This window comes from Stegodyphus dumicola, chromosome 1 (assembly GCF_044657685.1).
Source record: "Stegodyphus dumicola isolate Sdum_Otavi_A_Nest chromosome 1, ASM4465768v1".
NCBI lineage: Eukaryota > Metazoa > Arthropoda > Arachnida > Araneae > Eresidae > Stegodyphus > Stegodyphus dumicola.
In genome coordinates, this window is record NC_140768.1 from 191068877 (window position 1) to 191080830 (window position 11954).

Here is an 11954-nt window from a genome sequence, read left to right on the forward strand (position 1 = left end):
ACAAAAAATGGGGAAAAAAATTTTAAAAACGTAAGTATGTATATGGTAATTATTCACTTAATACAACTGACACTTAAACACTGTTAGAAGATCATTGCTAGATCAAACATTAGAATTTTAATGTATTGTTACTTTTTTTTCTTCTGACACTAGTTGTTGCGTTATTTTCTTCCTTCTCGTTCGTACGGGGTTCGTAGATTTGGAGTGAATAACGACGACATTTGATGAAGTATCGAAACACACTTTATTTAGCCAATACTGATCAGGACAGCTCCAAAGTCACGTTTTACAGTCGTCAAAAATCTACTATAAACACGCTGGAACACGATCAGCGACACAGCCTTCAGGTTATCAGGCTATCACGGTGGAGACAGCTTCCTGCCAAGCACCCGACTCTGCTTTCCGGACTACAGTTCCAGACTCTGCTTGGTCGTTCTCGGAACTGCACGTACTCTTGAGACTCTGCACACTACAACTCGCGATGCACTCGACGACACACGAGCACAGCTCCTGACTCTTCGGTTCAGTCTTTTCCGGAGCTCAACACGCTCTCTCGACGATGCACTAACCGCAATACACTAACAGACTTCCTCGGTGCACTCGACGACCCACTCGGCACTCGCTGCCCGGCTGTCAACTCGATCGACTCCGCACGGACTGACTCGCTAGACGAGACACACTCTCAATACTACTATCTCGCAATCTTACACTGACTGCGAACCAGCAGAGTTTATATACCTTTCGGCTTGTGTTCGAGAATATTCTGGGCTAAACCGGTAAGAATTCGTTCCAGAAGATTTTCCATCCGTCCATTTAATATCGCCAATTTTGTCGCCAAATATCGCCAATTTTTTTATTTCTCGCAAAATGTGACAACCCTGCTTTCACTTGCCATTTTATGGCAACCCTAAAACTGCTTTGCGGGGAAGCTATCTCACCGCGCCTTTACATTTCGTAAAAGTATCATTTTTTTCCCCTATAGAGCATGGTACTCAGTCACTGTGATTTTGTTGTAATGGTTTGCGAACTGCTGACCATGCATCCACGTCCAGTGAGAATGCTTTTAAGAAGAAAGCTGAGTTTTGAACTGAATATTCTTGTAGCTATTCTATATTTTGTATATTGTAATTATTGTCGCTTCTATCACTGTGCTTCTTCCAGAACGAATGTTTATTCAAATTTAATTTCCAAGCAAGTGGAGTTAAGAATCGGCAGCACAGACAATCCTTAACAGAAATTTATGCTGCTGCTAGAATCACAGAAAAATTTGCTGATGAGTGGTCGAAGTGCGCAGCATGAATCGATGTTGTTCGTCAACTGTTCTTAAAAATGTGCTCGTGCGATCCCATCTAAGGCAAGCGTAACAAGCTCATAGCCCGCCAGGCGCCCTCGACTCCTTTTTCCGTGGCCTTTGGTTCACCTTGAGAAAATGAAAAAGGCTGGGACTATAAAAAAATAACAAAATAGAGTCCGTTTAGTGTAGAAAAAAAATGTTTGGACAAGCTTCAAGTGTGAAAACTGAACTCGAAGAAAAGTTCCACGATATTAGATCTATAGAAAATAACCTTTTACAGTTTTCTGCCCTTTCTTCAACCAACGTTAGAAATATGCCAGATATTTGCAGGTGGAACTAATAGAACAGGGGTGGCCAACCTGGGGCTCGCGAGCCACATGCGGCTCTTTGAAGTATTATTTGTGGCTTACAATAAATGTACCCCAGTTCCCTTTTCATTTTTGTGTTATTATATTTAAAAAAAAATATCATCGTTCAGTATGTGTTTCAAAATGTCTTTTAAATTACAGACAACAAATATGAAAGACAAAGTGCAATTTGTAACAAATTTTATTTTCGTCCATCGTCTCTTGATTTTTTTCTGAATCCATTTGAAATTAACATAATTCAAAGTGAGTTTTCCATTTCCAATATAATTATGACACAAAATGCATCTGGAGAATTAGAATTAATAGAGATGCAAGAATTTTAAGCTCTACAATTAAAATCTGAATCGACGCTGATTACTGAATTTTAGAAATTTGTACCAGAATCAAAGTATCCTGAATTAAAAAAGGCTGCTTGTCGAATTATTTCAATATTCGGAACAACGTACTTATGTGAATCATTTTATTCCACTTTAAAATTCGTGAAATCCAAACAACGATCCGTATTAACTAACCAGCATCTCAAAGAATTACTGAGAAGTGCTGTCACCAATTATTCATCAAATTTTAAAGAATTATCAAGAGAAGTAAAATAAATGTATTTAATTTTTAATATTCAAATTCAATACACACATTATGTACTTTTATTTATATGTTTTCAATAAATATAATTTCTGTAAAAAAATTTTTTTAATATCTTTTTTGCATACCTTTTAAATACGTATTTAATTGCGGCTCACGAAAAATTTCAAATTTTGAAAAATGGCTCGGACTGTCAAGGAGCTTGGCCACCCCTGTAATAGAAATTCACGCGATTCGGCTCTAAAGAAAACATTTAGTGGGTACCCCCCGAATTTTACAAATATTTTTTCTCAGAAAGTCGAAAATTTGCGTCGCGTGTGATTTCCATGTTAAGGAGTACGTATCAATGTGAACTGCGTTTTTCGTTTATGAAAATGAATAAATACCGAGCGAGATTACAAAACAGATATTTATCTGACTTTCGTTCTGAAAATTGTTAGTGCGAACAGCATGTTTTCAAACAACCAATATTTGGTTCCAGAAAAAAGATGCCAGATGTCAGAGAAGCAACAATACCTAGACATCTACTACCTATATTTTCTTATGTTCCTTCAAAGTTTTTAAAGAGCTATAGTATTAGATAAAATGATATATATTTACACACTTTTCAAGTACATCGCTAAACATAAAGACGGCTTTTTTTCCTTGCAGCGTGCATTCTTCTATACCGATAATTATTTGGTCCATTTGAGATGCTGAGTTTGACTTGCGTGATCTAAGATGTAAGTAATATTAACATAGAGTTGGCCTGTTGTGGACTAATTCAGGTGTTTTTCATGTCGAGCAGACGCTGATTTTTGTCAACTGTAGAAATTATTGATCTAATGCTACATTTAGTAAAAAAGTGTCACCTTGCTGTTCACATCATCATCATCATCATCACCATCACCATCATCATCATCACCATCACCATCATCATCATCACCACCACCACCACCACCACCATTATCATCGTCGTTGTCGTCAATCATTATTATTATTATTACTTTCTTTCTTTCTTTATTTATTTATTTTTAATCCCGAGCTGTGGAGTACTAAAATGAATAGAGTTTACTAAGTCTTGTTAATGGGTTTGTGCAACTTAGCGTGACACTTGAGATAACATACACTGGATGATAGAATGACTACTGATAGAATGTAAGTTTAATTAGATCAATAAAGTAGTATGTTCGTAATTGAATAATAGCTTGGTTTCCTTATCCAGTCCAATAAAGGAATAGAATTTGTTTTTTTTTTAACTGTCAGAAAATTGATTTCTTCATAAAGAGATGTTTTAGAGTGACGCAGCAGTATACCACTTCTTTGAAAAAGCTGCTCATATTTCGTAGGTCATATTTTAAAATTTAGTGTATCCTTTTTGTTTCTTTACTTTCCAGTGAAATAAAACTTTTCATCCGAAATTAACTAAAATTTTATTTACGCAAAAGGAAATAATTAAGCACTGAAATACTTAGAAACAACAGGCAATAAACTTTAATATTCTGATATAATGCAAATGTATTTTAGTTGCCTAACATTCAGAAAAATTGCGGATAGATTCGCGTTACTCAAATGTTGTTGAGTATGACAGATCTAGTCCTATCCTACCGAGATAAATTCTCGGAAGATAAATCTCGAACTCTAGAGAGATCTTGATCTATAGAGCCTATCGATAGAGATAGGTGACAATGCAATATGCTTTTACTAGATCTCTTCCTTTTTGCAAGATATAAAGCATCCTTTGCTGAGTAAAATAGAAAAGACGAAATCAAATTTATCACTTATGGTGTATAAGCACCGTATGCACGGCTCAATTAAAATAGACTAAGGCCTATGCAAGATGCGCTTCCAGAGGCCAGAAGGTTCACTTTCTTTTTTTTATTTGAGGGAAAAATCTGATTATCAATTATTATAGAATAATTTTGGAGTGCCCTTAAATTTAGAGTCTTACGCTTGACCTTCTCAAGCCTAGGCGATAAGCTGTGATCACATACTATGGCCTTTGCAGCAAGAGATGTAATCAAAATCACCAATTAAAACTAATAAGTTTTAACCATTTTTACAGATGCTGAGCGAATTTATTGCTTTATTACAACCGAACACTTTCAGTGCACTTTGTTGAGTGATTTGACCTGGTATCTGGAAACTACGCGATTAAACTTCTATAAAGTTATTTTAAGCGAAATTGAAATATGTAGAACGATATCTATACCCTGATGAGTTTTACTTTTAGGTATGTCAGGTAGTTAGGAATGGCCATTTCCACATCCTGGATCATGGCGCCGGTGCCTTCGGCATTCGGATCGCTGAACCCAACCAAGAACCCTTCTTCCAAAGGTCGATCTGCGCAGAACAAAATAGGCATTAAGTAATGTCAACAAGGAAAAGAATAAAGTTTAACAAGATTACATTCTGCAAAAAAAAAAGAGAAAAAATGAGGATAGTGGATCAGCAAGAAATGTGTTTTTTTCAAAGGATTTACTTGAACTTTTTTACCATAAAGTATTTGAGGATATTCAACTTACTTCTTTCATACGTGATTTCACGCATAGAAAAGGTGTTTGCACATTCCTGGAACGATTTCCATAAAGAATTCGAAAAAAGCAAATGTTTTGGAATAAAAAATTCTGGTAACAATTTATTATTTCAAATGTGAAATATCGTCTGCTACTTTTAGATGTATTGTTCTATCAGAATGTCCCATAAACAAGCTGACGCTTGAAGGATATGTTTCTGCGCTGTTCGAAGAAAAATATTCCTATTCTATGATTCAAAAACGTTGTCAAATACATCGTACTAAGATTTCTAAGTGAAAAATAAGTAGCATTATTAATCGGAAATTGAAAAAACGTCAATTATTACTGCCTATGCACTTTTTCTATGTGGAAAGCAAACTCTAAAAGATTACTCGGAAAAGATATGTACAGTTTCTAATGTTTCTAAAGTTAAATAGTTGCTAATAAGAAAAATCCACCGACACGAAATAAATTGCAAAATTTTTAATACATCAATAGCAACAAGAAATAAAGTAATAAATAAAGATTTACAACTTAAAAAATATAATGTTCTCCATCTTTTACCGAGGCATGTAGCTCAAGGCAGAACAATTTACAGTACTCTGTATGAAAATTATTTAGTGGGAAATGAACTGAAACACATTGTGATCCGTGATGAATAAATCAAGTGATCAATCATTGTGATCGTGATGAAGAATGCAAAGAAAGTCTCAGTATAAGGTTTATGATTATCGCAAGATTATTTTGAAGTGGGAAACTGAAAATAAAAAGAATAGAAAAAATGTTAAGATCACTTCAACGTACTACCAATGGAAAATTGGAAAATTGTGTGTCCGATATTTACAAAAGGAATTACATTTCTTTATCCCGATGACTTGCAAGAAGTGAAACTTCATCAAGACAAAGCAGCAATTCGTACTTAGAAAGTACCATTTTACTGCTTGAAAAAATGACTACTGATGCAGGTATTGCATATATACCTTTTCAACGTATTTCTGCGAAATCTGCTAATGTTTCACCTATGGAACATTGTGCCATTGGTCCTTTGGAAAGAGCTCTTTGGAAAAATCAACGACCATTGATTGGAAAGTAATGGAAGAGGAATGGAATTCAGTGTCTCCTGGAAATTTTACGAAAAGCCCTTTATTATGAAACCATGATGCACACTTAAAACCCCAAAAAAGAGTGTTAAATCGAACATTTAAAAATACTCCTTGCATTTTATGCATTAATTAAATGGCTCCAAAATTGTTGTAAAAATGAATAAATACCCTCTGTAGTAGCATACGCTTCCATGGCATTGCTTTAACAGGCCGTACACAGTGCGTCGGCAAAATGTTTTAACTTTAATCTATTCCCTCAATCCCAGTATAACTGATAAACGATAACTAGTGGCTTGCTTCCATTAAAATAAAGTCTTAACGAAAGAAAACTTGAACTGAAAGTCTTTGTGCGGTTTCATTTAGCAGATACCCAGAATTATGGATTCAGTGACTGACCAGTGAGAAAAGGAAGCACCTTTTCGAAAAGCAATCAAAGAAGTCCAAATGTAGCAAACTGATTTCAACGAAGCAATGAGTTAAGTTCTATAAATATGACAAGAGATGTTTAACTTTAGAATAAAAGTGTGCAGTTGGCTAAATAGTGATCAAGATGTTTTCTTTAAATCTTGTTCCTCTGTGAATTCAGTCATAAAGTTTTGTAAATATGATGAATATTTTCGTCAATATTTTTACTCTATTAATCAAATTCCCTTTGTCAATTCTAAGAAAAAGTACATCGTGCGTTACTTTGAGATAAAGTATTACGCATTCCAGACAGCAAAGCAAATTTAAATGAGAGCATCGCTAATCATATTTTGGAAAGTTGAGAAACGGAAAGGGAAATTTTCAACTACTGAGATAAAATCAAAAATGTTAGAACTTAGTTTTAATAAACGCTTCAACTAGGTTAGGAAGCTGAATGTCGGAAAAAGTACGGCGATTGGCTAGCAGAGAAACACGAAATCACTTCAGAGTCTTATAAGTCACACAATAAGTAAATAATAGGAAAGCTTTCTCTCTAATAGGTAATTACTAGTAATTTCAAAAAACGCAAACAGTGATGTTTGTACATTCTTAAAGCAAAAGCTAGAAATAATTGTGACAGCATGATATGATGGCTAAGAAATTACAACCGAAACACAAAAATTATGCAGCAAACTACTAATTTATCATGATTTAGATATTAGATAGGTGTTTATTGAAGTACTTTAAAAAGCCAACTTTTTTAACAGTTACCACGCCATTTACGAGAACATTTCGAAAGGTAAAGATACAATGGCTCGCATTCCCTTAAAAAAAAAATAAATAAATAAATAAAAAAAAAAAAAAACTAAAATCTGAAATTTTTCAGATTTTAAATTACGTCCAAAGGGGCGTTTTTTTAACGTTTTGAGTGTTACCTTTATTTATTAAATATCATGTTCTTTGCACTTAAACCATAAAATTCAGTTCAAGAGCAATATCGCAAAATAATGTTAAATTAAGCATATCTTTAGAATTTCCGATATACACAGTCTCGCGAGCTGGAGATAAAAGTATTTTTTTTCTATATAACGTTGCCATTTCTCGCTTTTAAAGCATTGAGTTTGTAAATCAAAAATTCGTTAAAGTTTTACAAAATAATAAAACATCTATAATAAAACAAATTCCAAATTTGGGATTTCAGATGCCCATATTCGCAGTAGGATTTCGTCATTCAAAATTCGATGGCTCTATGTACCATTGTTTTATCACAATGCGAGAAATAGACAATCATTTATGCAGATTTTTCATTATTTAATTTCTTCAAATATAATGCAGGACTCTAACATTTTGTGGCAACAGTTTGAAAAGTGAACCGACGTTTATAGGAGTCCGACGCAAAATCGCAAAACGAAAACAATAGTCCTTCAGGGACAAAAGCCCCTTTGGACTAAAAAAAAAAAAAAAAATTATATAAAAAACGTCAGTTACATCTTATTAACTGGATTATTTATTATTTTTCGACAAAATCACCCCCTTTATCCAAACATTTGTTAAGTCGGTGCACAAGCTTTTGTATCCCACAGTCATAGAAGGTTGCCGCCTGTTGGAACCCAGCTAACACACAATTTCCTGTACCCTAACTTAACAGTCTCACAACTTCATGAAGAGTTGTCATTGAACACTTCCGGTATGATCTGATGCAATTCTTTCAATTTGAGTCGTTTATTCGCACGAATTGCTTCCTCTGTTCTCTGAAGAAGGGCATCAGAGATCACAGATGGCCGACCTGTTCTTTGTTCGTCATGAACATCGGTCCTACCTTCAGAGAAATGACGACACCATTTCGTTACATTTTGTCAATTCATAATGTTCCCATAAACAGAAACAATTTCTTTGTGAATATCCGCTGGGCGCTGACCTTTTGCATGAAGAAAACGTATGACGGAGCGCACTTCGCATTTGGCGGGATTCTGAATCGGCGCAGCCATTTTAAACACGACCTACTCCAAATTATTGCCATTCGATGAGCTTTAAGATTTGTAATTTGTCTTTTAAATTGTAATTACATTACGTAAAAAACTTGTAGAGCGATTAGATATTTAAAAGAGCAGGGAATACGAGAAATCAGAGAAGTCCTTACGGGGATATGAACTCCAGCTCTTCGCTGACAGACCAGCTTCTAAGACTTGTGCTGAGGAAGAAGAAAATTTCTTATGTTCTCTCCCACTTAAAGGGTAGGTGGAAAGGATGTCGCCAGATCTATGTGATCATGAATATTATCGGCCACCAGGATTTTAGTCAGGCGTCACTTATAGAGTCGTTGTGTTTATTTGAGAGCAGAAAACACGAAAAATCAATGATGTCAGTTTATTAATTTTTGTCATCTCTTCACATTTATTTTATTTTATTTAATTATTATTTATTGTTTTATTTATTATTAAAAAACTCTTTTAGAGAATTTCTCCTCCATAATAGAGCATTTCAAAAAGTGACCGCTATATCTCAAAATACAAGCAATTAGGTGCACATCACCTCTCCAAGACGACGACCTCCCAGAAGATTAAAATCATCTGCTACCACCGGTTGCCTTAGAGAGGATTCACTGCATTTGTTCACACTACTTATCATAATCTTTCATAGAGATTCGATAATACCGTATGAAAGATTATTCTGATTTTCAAAATTAGGAGGCGATCTTACCTATATGTGGAGGATTTTTCAAGTCGATTGATAACGTAAAATGGACCTTGGCATTTGCCATCGTCTGTAAGATCTGTTCGTCAAGGACCATTTCGTAACAGAGCCCAAGCGGTGTCAGAGAGGGAAGGAAAACTTCGCAGCAGTTCATTTTTAAGACGAGAGCCACACAGTCGATGAAAATTTCATTACATCTGAAAGAATAACAACTGAGCATTAAGAAGATAAGACAGCAACATTACGAACTGGAACTTTATCAATTGAAAGATACCAAATTTCTAGATTGACTGCCATAACAGCTTGTCCAAATATTCAAAAATTGTAGACAACTTGGTAAGTAAGTCAAATACATATTTACTGTAATGCAAATTAATGAAATTTACTTTTATATCTAGCTGGTATTTGATACCAGCTAGATATAATCTGACTTGGGGAAGAAAAACATTCCTAATGCAATATTAAAATCAAACACATTATGTATGTTATATGAACAATACCCTGAACCTAAATGGACTAGAGTATACCCTGATGGCTCTAAAATACAAGACAACACTGGGGCTGGTGTATACAGTAAACTGTTTCCCCAGTGTACTCCTGTGGGGCACTTCATGTCGAATTTTGATACAGAGATCCTTCCAATCTCTTTGGCTTTGGAAAACCTCAAGACAAAGATCGATTGTTTCTCTAAAACAGTTATTCTAGTCAATTCCAAAGCAGCCATCCAGGCTGTAGTTAAAAATTATGACACAGGTATCCCAGATTACCTCAGAAATAAGACAAACCTTGAACTTACTTTATAAACACAACAAAACAATTGTTTTTAAATGGATCCCTTCACATGTAGGTATCGAGGGTAACGGAAAATCAGACTCACTACCCAAGAGAGGAACACTTGCACCACAAGACAGCAAACCACTTCCTCTAGAGTCACTTAAAAAGCATATTTTTGAGAAATTAATGGCTACTCTGAAATCTGACCAGGCAACAAAATCAACAGCCAAATCCTGGACTAACATTCAAGACACATGAAAAGCGTTTTGTCAAAAGAGGCTGCAGTAAACTTCAGACTGCAAACAGGTCACGATTGCATGGCACATCATCTTAATAAAATTGTCATCCTTCCATCTAGTATATGCCAAATTTGCAATTCGGGCATCATGAATGCAGAGCATCTTCTTATATGCCCGGAATTAGATAAGAGTCTCAGAAACGTGGCGAGATAAATAAACTATACTGGAATGTCTGAGCTTCCACGAACTGCGTGTAATCTCTTATGTTCCCTTCCTTGTTGTTTAAATTTTTAACTTTTGACTTTTGTTCCCATGTTCATTTATTCTGATTCTACTTTAAATATTTGTTCTATTTTATTATTTATCACTGTTCATGTGTGATACTTGAGCTGATTTATATGCTTGGATTGAACTTTCCAATAAAGCCATATGTAACAATTTTTATTTAAAAAATTTAGATATTATATTTTGTTATAATATTTTTAAATTAGATTAGTAAGTATTTTCTAATTTACATATGAGAGAACGAGGTCCGGTGGCGCAGTGGCTAGCACATCGCGAAGCAGCACCACAGGTCCAGGATTCGATTCCCGGGCTGGGCAAGATCAACTCAGCCTTTCATTCTTTGATTTTCATCACTTGAGTCGATAAAATGAGTACCAAGTTCGCTTGGGGACTAAACACTGGCGGTCCTGCGATTAAGCTGCCCACTTGTCCAGGGCATATGCTTACGTACCCCGGGGGATCACGGTCAAGAAAGTAGATTTCGGGCACTGCAGGCCCTGGCCCATTAGGGCTGTTACGCCACTGAGTTTAGTTTAGTTTGAGAGAATTCATAAATAATTATTGGGCATAGTGAAACTTACAGGCTGCCTCCTTGATGCCTACTCCTGATTTACATACTGTAAATGTAAAAACATTCTATTGCTTCGCTAATGCTTTCTTCTCAAAAGGTTTTTTTCCTCTCGTCATGCAGACATACGTCTTTGTAAACAGACAAAAATTACAATTTTAAGTGATTGACACTCTGAAGGTGAAGCAACACAGAAAAGATGACTTCAAAGTCGATCAAAAATTCTTAACATAAGAAAATTTCTTATGTTCTCCCCCACTTAAAGGGTAGGAGGAAAGGTTGTCGCCAGATCTATGTGATCATGAATATTATCGGGCACCAGGATTTTAGTCAGGCGTCACTTATAGAGTCGTTGTGTTTATTTGAGAGCAGAAAACGCGAAAAATCAATGATGTCAGTTTATTAATTTTTGTCATCTCTTCACATTTATTTTACTTTAATTAATTATTATTTATTGTTTTATTTATTATTAAAAAACTCATAGTAATGCACGATGCACAAAGAAAACATACTGATGTTTTCTTTGTGCATCGTGCATTTCTGCCAACTGGCTAAATTGCTGACAAAGAATATTTTCTTAGCATTTAGTGGTGTTTACCTGAAGTAAAATCTTAGAGAATGACTTGAATTGTTGGACGAGATCTCGCGAACTTTGCACTACGATAATTCAGCTGCTCATAGTGTTCTTGCTGTCCAGGAATGTCTGTCCATAAATTCAACACATATATGACCAAGTGCCATATTCACTTCATGTGGTATTATGCCACGTTTTTCGTATTTCCATGCTTAAAACTGCCACTTCATGATCAGCGTTGATTCTACAGATGCAACCGAATAAATTCGCTGCGAATTATGTAGAGTTTATGGAAATGGCTTATTTTGAGGATTGGAAAAAATGATGGAGTGAAAGCACTCCAGTCAAAGGAAGTTAGAAGGAAATGTAGTAAACATTGTCCAATAAGCTGAAATGTACTTTATAGAAACATTCCCAATGTTTTTTATGACAATGAAGAGACATTAAATAGTTTTCGAAGTAAGGTAGTGTGAGAAATTTAGTAACTCTTTGCCAGGATTTGAACCGCAAACCATACGACTGCTAGCTGGACATGCTACCAATTACACTGCGAGAGCACGCAGGAAGGAATGCAGT